We start from the raw sequence: 13,177 nt of genomic DNA on the forward strand, positions 1-13,177 counted from the left end.
ACAAGTTCTGAGCAGATTTGTGACTTAACAAGATCTGTCCAGAGGTTCAATGGGATCATTAAACTATGAACCACTGGGTAGCAGGACCATCTCTGGTATATAGCAATATTTAATAACCATTTATTGAGTTTGGAGATAATGACAGTATCAAGGAAGGCAACAGTATTAGGAGGGAACAAGGGAGACATTTTTAAACTAAAATCAGTAAGATTTATTGAATGGAGACAAAAGGAATAATTAAAAATGACTTGGCAGTTTTTCTCTTGGGTGACCTGTTAAAGGAAATAACAGATCCCAGTTTTCAGATAAAGGTAATAACTGTACCTTTGAACACATTACATGTGAGGGACCCAAAAATCCTGAGTGTACCACAAGTCAGCCTAACAGGTCAGAAGCTCAAGAAAGATCATGGCAAAAATTAGCAAGATTTAGAATTCACCATCCCAGAACTGCAGTTCAGAAGAGAAGGCATTTGTCGGGGCATTAACCTCTGCAATGCCCAAAAAGTTCAGATTACAGCTCTCCAAAGAAATGCAAGTCCTTCACAACTGTTACATAGGACTGCAGATCTCCCAATGCTCTCCAAACCCCAAAATAAAAGTAGCAAAATGCCTCTACACTACAGGTAAAAATAAACAACCAAGACTCCAGCAATTTGACCTCCTTAACATGCCTGGGCAACAAACAAACCATAAGCCTTTGGAGAGTCTGCCTGTCAGCTGATGTTGGACCATCCATGAGGAGACATGGCATTCATATCCACTAAACAGACAACATTAAAGATATTTCTGCCAAATCCACGATAATCACTGAGCCATGAGGCCTTCCGGGCTTTTTATCTTCCTGCCAAACTGGCCATGCACAGACTCTCCCTTGCCAAAAGCCCATGCCTGCACCTCCATGGGCCCCAGATAAAATGCCCTAATCCTTGTAGGGGATGGGTCGGCATATGAGTGTGGGGAGGGCACACTGGCCGGGGAGCCCAGGACCATGGTTAGTTGGGCCAGAAATTTTCACCTAAGCTCTAAGTTAGGTTGGATTCAGACCCTTGTCTGAATAGGTACCTATCAAATGCTGATTATTTTTCTTTTTATACCTAGAAAAACTAAACCTAAAACAACATTAAATTATTGTGTGTGATATATTTTTATATTAAGTGATTAAAGTATATGGCTCAGTTCTATGCATAATAGGACCTATTTTGGGTTTTCCTTTAAAATGCATTTGAGTGAGAGAGTGTGCAGGGTATATCTGGAAGGGTACACAGCTAACCCTGGGAAGCTGAGATGAAGGAGGAAGAATGAGGGTTGTTGTGTTTTGGGGTTTTTTTTATACATAAGCATATATTCTGTTTTGTTTTTAAAGAGCTTATTAAGTTTGAAATGAAATCTCTTTCAAAAAGCATTAAACATTTGAATCTATCACAGAAAGACAAGTCAATAGTTAATAGAATTTCTAGGTCTGTGTGCCAACATGTATTGCTGAACTTCGTGGTTCCAAGTAGGTGCTTCTCCGCCAAGTTAGGACAAGTTTCTAAAGACCTGCTGAACAAGAAGAGAGCCTCGTGACCCCAGAGTCCTTGCCCATCTGCCTTCCTTCCATGCACCCCAGCTCAGGTAAGAACATGTCTGGAAAATGCTTGTAGGTGGAGGAAGCCACCACAATGGTTAATATGAGAGTCACTGCTGCAAAGAGACTTGTGAAAAAAGATCTTCCTGGAGTCACTTATTACATCTGCATGGGGAATTTGACACTCATTTCCCATAGGAACCCAGTTTATCAGACTTAACCTACATTACCAAGGAACTGATAATCAGGCCAATGATCAAATCTAAAGTGGGCTTGTACCTGGGCTGAAGGCGGATGAATGGCATGTTCTGGGATGGCTTCTTTGAATTCTAAAGACATTATACCAAGTGAAATAAGTCAGTCAGGAAAAGACAAAACTATTCTACTTAGATGAGTACCTAAAATAGACACATTCATAGAGTTGAAGGTAGAAGGGTAGCTTCTAGGGCTTGGGGAGAGATAATGGGGAACGAGTATTTAATGAGTGTAGTTTCAGTTTGGAAAGAAAAAAAAGTTCTTGGAGACAGGTATTGGTGACAGTTGTACAACAATGGAGACATATTTAATGCCATAGAATTCAACATTTAAAGATGATTTTTATCAGGTCAAGAGCACACAGTATGAGGTCTAGTATAAATTTGTCCACATTCAAGTACATTCTTTTCTACCCCTGAAGTTGATTCATTTTTTAATTTATGGTCTCATAAGTTGTTACATTCTCCTTAGTAGACTCTGGTTCATGACTCTCATCCTGAGTCACTCAGTCTCTCCTCCTGATAGCAAGGACTCCCCTCATCTTTTCAGCCACAGGGAGCACCCACAGCAACTCTGCTTGAACAGCCTACTCACAGCCATCTCTGGCCAAGCGTGTCCCTCCATGTTTTAACCCTGAGGGTCCTTTCTGGCTGTAGTTGTACCAACCCACACCACTATTGTTACCTGAAATTCCTTATGTATGCCAACACATTCTTGTAAAGAATGAATAAAAGTACAGAATTTATTTCCCAAATAGTGCTTTAAAATTCCTTAGTTACCTGGGCATGATAATATATACTTATAATTTCAGCCCTCTGGGGAGGCTGAGGTACAAGGATAGAAATTTTGAGTCCAGCCTGGGCAATTTACTGACTTAGAAAGACTGTCTCAAAATGAAATGAGGCTTAGGGTGTGTGAAGGCACTGGGTTCAATCCCCTGAACCCCCCAAATAAATAAGCAAATAAATATTCTTAGTAGAAGGATCATGACTCTATATGGATTCAGAAAAGTAACCAGAGACAGTAATCTCTCATATTTCTAGTCATGTTTTGCTCATTCACTTTATTTCTCCCACTCTCTGCAGATGCAAAATCTAAGCAAAGAAACAAAACATCTCATTTGCATATTTTTCTTCCCCTGAAACATTGTAATCTTTGGAGTCTTTGGAATCTCAATTTTTTACCCAAGCAGGCTTATCAGAAAATTCTTTTTAGATAATTATTCTCTCTAAAGATACTTTAATAAATAAAAAAATCCAAGTATAATTATGCACACAAGCATGTTTTATTTATGTAGTGTTTTTGAGCTGACTTTGCACTTTACAAGTATAATCTGATTTGACCTTCTTAAGGATGCTAGGGCGTAGACAGGATCATCAGTCCTCTACCTTATCAATAAGGAAACTGAAGTACAGAAAGGTTATACATAGCCCAAAGTTAGAGTTGGCCAATTAACAAAACCATGATTTACTTCAAGTCTATTTCTTGTTCCACTATGCTGTATGGTTAATGCAATTAATCAAAGACCACCATTTCTGAAGTCTTCTTGTAAGTGAAACTCTGAGCAGACCCTAGGACATCAATTTTAGACCCCCATGGATATCCCCATGGATAGTTCAGTGAAAGAAGCAGGATGTTTTCGGTATGAAGTGAATCATGCCAATCACCACACATGCCTTACCAGCAGAAAATGCTTCAAAGTGTCCTATGTCACTTAGTAGAATCTAAACTTCCTATGAGGAAGTTTCACAGGTCCTTCCATGCAGGACCTGTGAAAGGCTCCTGAGAGAATCAAGAGCCTCCAGGAAATGTTATATTACTATGAATGCTGCTAACCTGTTCCCAGCACTGACTGAGTTGATCTCGGTCAATTGTTTTACCTGGCATGTGTAGACTTGGGCCTTGTGTATCATTTCCCATGCTGACTTCAACAATGGTTCACCTCCTTTTCCAAATTTTATGAGATCTTATCTACTGACAAGGCTGCCTATAGCCTCAGATGTGTGTGCTATGAATTCTGCCCATCTTAATATGTATCCATCTTGCCTCCTAATTGCTTCTCTTCTGGAGCTTCTACTCCTCCATGCTGGAATGCCAGTGCTCACCTGTCTCTGTAACTTCATAAATTTTTAGACAAAGACCATTGAATGATTACTTCAGTCAACAACCATTTATCAAGCACCAACAGAAGCAAAACATTTATGACCTTGATTTTGAGCAATCTGTAGCCATCAGTCACATTAATTATTAACAAAATAGACATTGACATCTGTGATTTTCCCTACATGTAGGTGAAGTAGATGATCAATGAAAACTGCCAAAGCCTTGCCCAAATTATCTCCCTATCAGAATACCCAATTTGGAACCTGCAGAGTAATCTGGGAATGCAGGCACACCCCATTGCTACCATTAAAGTTATTCTTGCTGAGTCTTTTTTGGATCCATTAGTAGTATTGTGCCATTAGCTGAAAGAAGGTCTCAAAGGAACACTTACCCAGAGGCAGAGAAAATGGAAAGTCTGAAACACAAAGCACTGGCCAATCAAAGCCAGTGGCCTGGGAACAAACAACGCTGGGCAACCAAAGGCCTAAGGAGGACACATAGCACCAGGACAGGGAGTGTCTAAAATATAAAAGTGAGTGGGAAGAGAGCAGCAAGGAAGGAATGAGTCCTCCTCCTTGGTTTCAACCTGGGCCAGCCCTGAGCATAGCTAGTGGAACGTACTGAATGAAGATATACTGCTTATTGCTGCCTCCATCCTTGTTTGAGCCTGAGCAGAAACAGAGTGTTGTAGCTGAAAGTCTTCTATATTCTCTCCAATGTTATATAAATTCCCTGAAAAACAAGACAAGACAGGCTTCTTTTTGGAGCTGCCAACCTAATGCTTGTTTTTCAATCCATCCACTCCACTGACCAAATTATTTTTTGCATAACATTGTAACTAGCCTTCTTTGGTGGTCTGCCATACTGTGCTAATGTGCCAGAAAACAGCTGAGATTAAAGTTTAATGCAGCTAAGGGAAATAATCTGTAATGAGCATTAATAAGCACCAAGTGTGAAACTATTAGTGAGATTGTTCCTGGATAAATCACCTTTGTAAACAGCGTGGAATGTTTTGTCGTCCACAGATAGCAGCACTCTGTTCTTGATACTCTGTCAAACTCAGGAAAGAATTCACTGATTCACCTTATTCTCCTGGACATTTTTTTTCCTCCTGTAGCTACTAGAAACCAAAACTATATCTACAGTGGAAATTTTAAGGACAAAATTATGTAGCTATCCCATACTTACAGAATGTAAACCATCACATGATTTTTTTGCACTTGGTCAGTTTGCTATGACTTTTTCCATTTTGTACATGTAAGCATGTGAGTCCCGTAAACTGGGGACTCAGTACTAGAAAACAACAACAAGAAAAAACAGAAAAGAAGGGTAGAAATAATACAGAATTACAGAAAAATAAACAGTAAGAAATCACTAGTTGATAAGTTACATATTGTCATCTTAGAAATAATTGTTCAGGTTACAAAACTAAAACATATAAAGTGATATTCAAATAGTGACACTGCCAACAGTTCTGCTCAATAATCTATCAAAAACTTAGTAATATGGTTATCAGTCCTACACACTTGTTTTTTATCTTAAAGAGGGTAAGATTAAACGTACCAAAACAGAATAAAACAGTTCATAAAGAAACAATGTAAAGAAATACAGATTTCAAAGCAAGTCCACTGGAGATCTTCACTGTCTATCTTATTGTCTCTAGTTTTCTTCCAAATAGTTGTCCCCATCTTCATATACATTGAGTACATACTTCATATTACAGAACTAATCAAATCATTACAGGATGATGAAGGCTTTTTAGGTTTTCAAGACCTGATATTGGGGAAGTCAATAATGACTACTATAATGTCTCTCATTCTCTTCATAGTAGCTGTCCTTATCTTTATGTATGGGGAAATTGAACTTAAGAGGCTAGACTAATATCACTCTGAGCAGCAAATTAATAGTATTGCTAGATTTTATATCATAATGCTACAGAATTAGCATTGGGTTTCTCAGTGTCTCTTCTTCAGAGTATCTGTTCATTACATTGTGCATTATATAATGTTTCCAAAAATAGTATAAAAAATTCTTCCCATGTGTGAATTTCTACATGTATATCTATCCTCTCTGTATTATAGGGAAAAATAGATAACAAGGCAACAAAACAAATTCCTAGAAAAACATGCAATGAAAAAGACACATAAGACCACAATATTAGGTGATCTACTATAGTTACTATGCTTTCTCTTGTTATTTTCAATAGACTTGTCCACATCAACAGGCTTAATATAGTTAAGCATAGTATTACATAGCTATTTTTATAAAAACACAACTTTGAAGACATTGTAGGACTTGAAAGCAGTTAATAATCAAAACCAGTATGGATATCTTTGGTATGCTTGACAGTATCAAGTCTAAGAGTAGAGGCAACTACTCTGAAGATGACAAGATGTAATAGAAAACATTTTTAATGCATAAGCTATGATTTTCCCACTTTTGACTATTTTACTGTGGCAGTGTGTACTGTGACAGTTTGGTTCAGCTTGAACTACATTGGCCAGGACTCCCTTGTGGTTCTCAGGTAGAGTGGGCCAAAAAGGGGATCTGTGCAGGATTTGGAAGCAGGTGCAAAGCAATGGCCATTATTCTCTAAAAGTGACAGGCAGAAAGGTGTGGCTTGTCTTCATTCTTTCTTGTTCTATGTGTAACTTTCTCCAACAGCTAAACCTACTGATCAATAGCATCCCACAGCCCATAGCCAGATTCTTGGCCACAGATTTTCCGAAGCAATAATTATACAGAAATAATGGCTTTCAGCCAGTTTCCCTTCATAGTCCTACTTGGCACCTGGGTGTGTCTGGCCTTCGGAGTCTCCTGCAAGTTCAAAATTGCTGCCCTGGGCAAATTAGCAACTTTTCTCTCATCTTTCAGTTCCTCTTTTCAGGCCTTTACTTCCCCAGCTTCTCCCACAATTTTATAATGAATTCTTTCCTCCATAACACTCCTGCTACGTCTGTCACCCTGATGTAAACCTGAGTGACTTGGGGCTGGGGATTTAGCTCAGTGGCATAAGCGCCTGCCTTGCAAGCAGGCAGTCGTGAGTTCGATCCCTGGTACCGATAAAAAGGAAAAAGACAAAAAACAAAACAAAACAAAACAAAAAACCTGAGTGATTCCCTGTCCTTACCACAATGGGAGCAGCAACCAGCTGAAGAGGTTTCACCCTAGAGCCAGAAGTCAGATCCACACTTCTTATTCCTGAAGAAAGGCATACAAAGCCAAAATAAGTATCTATTAATAATTCTCATCCAAGAGACAAAACATATTGGGTAACATTTTGTGTATGTTCTCTTTATGGTGATATGAAATCAGAGGGCTGGGTCTTATAAAAGGGCTAAGAAGTTATTGGTTTTAAATTGTCCCTTTTGGACTTCAAAAATGGTATTAAGTAGGATGAATGTCAGTTACCTGCAAATGTTGAGTCATCAGTTGCACTTTCTAGTTCACATAATGCACAAAGGAAAAGCAAATTGGAAGCCATGGTTACCGTGCCCTGTTGATAAAGCTCCCATCTTTATTCTGGAGCTGTGTATAGCACAGTAATCATAAATATTTTTTCCCTCCTGACAGTATATTACACAAGAGATCACCCAAGCACTAAGATTTCCCTTTATATTCCCGTATTTCACCCGCTTCCACATACTCAAGGATCTCATCTCAGTCTCTGCCAAGTACAGCTTCCTCTGATTATCTTGTGAATTCCTCCATAAGCAGCACCAATTCTTTCTTGCTTCCTTGCTTTCTCTGCACATTCTTACGTGCCTAAGGAACCCTCCTGAGCTCCAAATCTCTCATCTGTTGTGACTTAAAACTGTTCTACTGTGTGGTATTAAGCAGAACAAGAGGATTCACAGACAGCATCACATGTATCACCAAGAATGGCTCACACATGGAAAAGGAAAATGATAATTCAAGAAAATCTAGTGAGTCACCAAAGAAGCATCTGCCCATGGTAAAGATATACATGCTATTCAGTGGACAATATAAGAAAATATAGTGAAAAGTATAGCAGACAACTGGCAGCAGGAAACCTAGGAAAAGTGAGCTCCATCTAGTCTTTTCCCTGTATTAACTGACTAATCACACATCACACACGTCTGCTGGGGCAGAAAGTGCTAGTTACCCCAGGAAACACTCGCTCCTTTAGAGTGTCTACAGTTATGTGAGCACAAGTCATCAGGAATCTCACTGCATGTTCTAGTCACCTTTGCAGCTAGACATAGACAAGGGACTAAGTTCAGGCCAATGTGGTATAAAAGGACAGATTACTTGAAAGTTTCCAAAAGCCTCCTTAAAAAACACTTGCAATGGGGCTGGGTATTTAGCTCAGTGGCATAAGTGCCTGCCTTGCAAGCAGGCAGTTGTGAGTTCGATTCCTGGTACCGATTAAAAAAAAAAAAAAAAGAAAGAAACAATTATGATATATGGTCTTCACTTCTTTCCTTCCTTCACCAACTTCTTGAGTTGTGGAAATATTAGATTAAATTCTATTGTGGAGCATAACCACAAGAGCTACAGTTTAGTGATTCTGAAAACAAAAACTAGAAATAAGATTGGGGATACAATCCAGCAGAAGAGTACCTGCTGAGTATATTCCAGGCTCTGGGTTCCACCCCCAGCACCATACACACACACATACACACACAGAGTAGGAAATAGCCTGGGTTGCCAGTGACTGAAGAGCCCCCTGTGTTAATCAGGATTAGAAGTCCCAGTCAGTCATCCTTTCATCTGAATGTATCAACTACACCTTTGTCACACATCATCCAAGACTCAAGTCACAGAGCACTAGACATTTTACTCTCACAGAGCTTCACTGTGTGACTTTTTGTGGTCTATGCTAAACCTTTGTGGGTCCCAAAGAGAGATCAGGTTAGGCAGCACATTAGGTTTTTCACTTTTCCTCCAGGCTTTCCCCGGCCCCGCTACTCAGAGGGCTGTTACAGGAGGTCTTTCCTCCCCAAGGAGTCTCCCCCCTCTGTGCTCCCTCTGTATTCCACACTCGGTATTCTGCCAGAGCATTTTCACTCAGTTCCAGGCTCAAGCCTTCTTTCATATAGCCCAAGTCCCCAGGCCTGAGATTTCTCAGATGCTTAAACAAACAGGACTGTTGACAGCCTCTGGGAGGGTCCTGGTCTGACTTCTTCCACTGAACCTTCACCCTACTCTTGCAACTTATCATGTGTATTTGTCAACAATCACAACGTCTTTCTCAAGGACCAGACTGCCTGCAGCTAAGAGAGTAAGATGGTTTTGTATGCTTCCACCCTGTGGATGTCCATGGCACTACTAACATTCAGGCATCTCCTCAGTTACTGATCAGAATGCAGTACTTTAAAACCTTTTTCTTCTTAAAATTAGTGTTTCTGACAAGCAAAATCTAGAACAGTTCTGCTTACATGCTTAATTTCAGACATTATTAACTTTCTTAAATGAGGTTTTTAAATAGGTCTGTAATATTTGCTGGTAAAGAAATTAAATGTGTTTAACAGAATGGACTTGGCTGACTTTATCTTGGCATATTAGTTAAGATTCTCCAGGGAAACAGAAACCCCAAAGTACATATTATGTAAGAGATTTATTATGGCATTTGACTCATGCAATTACGGAAACTGAAAAGTTCAGTCCACCATCTAGAAGCCAGAGAATCAGGAAGGTCAGTGGTGGAATTCGGTCTGAGAATAAAGACCTAACAAAAAAGGAGGGTAAAGGAAACATGACACAGGTGTAATTATCAGAATCTGGGGCCCAAGACGTAGAGTGTGAAGTCTGAGGCAGGAGAAGATGGATGTCCCAGCTCAAGAAGAGAGAACAAGTTTGACCTTTCTCTATGCTTTTGTTCTATTCAGGACCCTCAAAGGCCTGGGTAGCGCCAGTCCACTGAGTTTCCGTAGTGTGGTGGTTATCATGTTCACCACACACGCTGGTAAGGGAGAATTTCCCTTACTCTTCCTACTGATCCAAATGATATTTACTTCAATGATATTTACTTCCAGAAGTATTCTCACAGACAGACATGACAGAAATGTGCTAGCAGCTATCTAGACATCCCTTAACCCTGTGGAGCTGGTACACAGAATCAATCATCACACTTGCAGAACTGATATAGAATCAAGTGAGTGTGACCTTTAGCTCTGAGACTTAAACTATACACATAATTCCTGCAGGATCTCATTAACCTCAGTGGCATTCAAAAAGCCTCAATTCTTCAGTAGGATATGTAAGCACGAAGATCATTTGTTTTACCCAGGACAGTTCTGACATTATTATAATTACAAGACTTTTTCTTTATCAAAAATGTTCCATTTGGACAATAATCAACATGGTCATTGACAACAAGTTGCCTGTAGTCTGGTGTTCGGTGTGATGACTGATCCATGGTACATGTGGTACACAAGGGGCTTGAGATTATGCGTTCTATAGTCCAGCAGCCCGGGGTCAAGTCATTGCTTCCTGACCAGAATACCCATATGAGCTAGGATCTTAGCTTCTGATAACAGAAATTGACGGGCTGATTTAAGCACAGGACTTATTTAAAAACATTGGGAGTGGTTCACCCAAAATCACCAGGAGAGCTGCAGGACCCTGCTCAGAAGTGGGACTTGTGAAATGATACCCAAAATCACACTGCAGAAGTGTTCTGCAGGGGAAGCTGCTGCTCTGCCCTCGAGCTCCGTGATCCCTCATCTCCTTGCCCCCTCCCTCCAATCACCCTCACTGCAGCCCCTAGAGGATATACTCATCATAAGGACCTCTGCTGTCCTCCGGAGTAGATGCTGCTACCATCAACATTAGCCTTGAGAAGGCCTGCCATGATCTCTCCTTTTGGGCGGGGTTGGGGTGGGGCATCTTGCAGCCCAGGTTGGCCTCAAACTCATTGCAGTCCTCCTACCTGAGCCTCCTGAGTGCCGGGATTACAGGCACATTCCACCACATCCAGTTTCCTGTCTTTTTGATGCTCAGGTCAGTCTTCCTAAGGCCATTTCACATTGCTCTAGGATATTCACTTTCATTTTGCGTCTCTGAATCCCCAGCCACCATCCACTTAAACCATCTGCATTTATGATTTAACCACCTAGGAATACTCTATTTCAATAGCTTTATGAACATATGAGTTAATGAGCACAAGGCTTTTCTATGAGGCTATAAACTATCACTGCTGTGTCCATAAGGAAAAAAAAAAAGGAAGGCCAGGGGATTTAGCTCAGTTGTGCAAGTGCCTGCCTGGCAATTGTGAGGCTGTGATTCAATCCCCAGTACAAAAAAAAAAAAAAAAAAAAAAGGAAAGAAAAAAAAGGAAATGTAAAAATTCTCTATTTGATCTAAAAATACTAGAGGGACATGCTCAGATTTTATTTAGAAAAGCAATACATACTAACAAAAGTCATTCTTCTATACCTAAATCCATTACCACAGTAGACTGACACACTATGGCTTCTTTATGACTTATACTGTGCAATGTTTTACAGTCCAGTTCTCAGGACAGTCACAACCTAGAATTTACACATTAGCCACTGACCTTGCTAAATCATCAGGTCATTATTTCTGTACTTTTGAGCTCCCGAGGGAGGTTTTGAGCAGGAAAACTTGGTCTCAAGCCCCACTCTGATGTACCCTACTAGTTTGGCAAAGAAGTCCAGGCAAATAAATCATGAGATGACTGAGCACAGAATCAGCATTTAATGGAGCGGCAGATGCTGTTCAGGCTGGTCTCTCTGAAGCTAGCATTCCCATCCCCAGTGAACAACAGAGATATTGTCCATGTTTGCCAACCTCTAGAATTAGAAAGCTGAGTTTGGACTACTGTTGTCCAATGAATGCAATGGACAATGACTAGAGTGATTGAAATATTTCAGCACTCAAGCATGCCATTGGGAAGGGAGGTTTTCACTATGGCTCTATTTTAATTACAAACTACAGTGAAATGCATTTAAAATTTTCAGATAATAAGCGAGTCCAGACTGCAGTTTTTTATTCTACCATTGGATGCCGTGAGGAAATAGTGGCAATTGCTTCTTCCAGGTTTCATATGTTTAAACACCAGGAGGTGCTTGTGAAGCAAAGGAAGGTAAGGCAGAAGTTGAGTTACTTCACCTTTCTGGAGCTTAATTCCTCTGACACACCATATAGATTTGTAAGGCTTCCTTTTCCTGCATCTTGAAATTTTACAGAAAATAGATTTGGGTCTGATCATAAAAATGATGACAGTAAGGCTATTACTGCTAAAAGGAAGTTTTTAAACCCAAACAAACTACATAGCTTACACATAAAGACAAGCACAAAATGACTAAACTGAAAGAAAGATCCTGGTTCAGAACAGGTAACAACTGAATGAAGCACTTTGGCCCCTTGGGGCTTCAGCCAGCCTGAAGAGCATCTTGGAAAATGAGAAAGAAGAAAGAATTGCATAGCCAAAGCCTTGGGGAACATGGATGTGGACCATGGCAGAAGGCCTAGGGCATGTGGCTTGGTGAGCACCCTAGCTGGAACTTAGCCCGCATTGCCCTGGGCCAGGTGTCCGGGCTGATTTCATGGGCTGAACTTCACATCAGTTTCTTAATGGACTTTTCTTATCTTTCCCTGAAAACAAATTCTGAATAAATAAAAGTAATAGGATATTATAGGTTGACTTTGCCATCTCCTCCAAAAAGAGAAATTGAAGTCCTAACCTCCAGTACCTATAAATGTGAGCTTATTTAGAGATGGAATTTGCTGATGATGAAGTTGAAATCCTTATGATGGGCTCTAACCCAATATGGCTGTGCCCTTATGAAAAAGGAAAATCTAGACACAGAAGCAAACACATACAGAGAAGATGATATGAAGTAATCACACGTTATGGTGAATATTTAATTCATTAAAATCATTACAGTAAAAACACATTACCACATATCTCCTCCCCCTCAAAATACTGCCTCTCACCCTCTCACTTTGAACACACTTATCCCATCATTTTTGCCCTTTTTAAATTTTTACTGTTATTTTTTGTGACACAGTGTGTCCATGTAGTTCAGCCTGGCCTTGAACTCACTGTGAAGCCAACTCAGGCCAGAGAAGGATACCCCATGTCTGTATGACTCCATATGCCAAGAATTTAATTAGCCTTTTTAGGCAACATTTTTGAATGCTTATTTATTTCCTATAGATAAACATCAAACTATAAATTTCGTATTTGACCCAAGGGAACTACAAAAGCAGTTGCCAATTCAAAAAAGATATTCAGATGGCCTAAGAGTGAATTTATTGA

The 13,177-nt window shown here is 40.0% G+C and overlaps 1 long non-coding RNA gene across 1 annotated transcript in view; it reads right to left on the bottom strand.

Annotated features, from left to right (window-relative positions):
• The window catches only part of LOC134478291 (uncharacterized), a 45,214-nt gene that overhangs the window by 14,311 nt on the left and 17,726 nt on the right, over positions 1–13,177 (bottom strand). Inside the window, exon 2 of the long non-coding RNA XR_010050805.1 lies at positions 7,058–7,128. This is a non-coding gene — a long non-coding RNA (uncharacterized LOC134478291). The remainder of the gene's footprint in view (positions 1–7,057; positions 7,129–13,177) is intronic.

The sequence above is a fragment of the Cavia porcellus genome, unplaced genomic scaffold, assembly GCF_034190915.1.
Source record: "Cavia porcellus strain 051 isolate PalLab524CR breed Dunkin Hartley unplaced genomic scaffold, mCavPor4.1 scaffold_12, whole genome shotgun sequence".
In the NCBI taxonomy this organism is placed as follows: domain Eukaryota; kingdom Metazoa; phylum Chordata; class Mammalia; order Rodentia; family Caviidae; genus Cavia; species Cavia porcellus.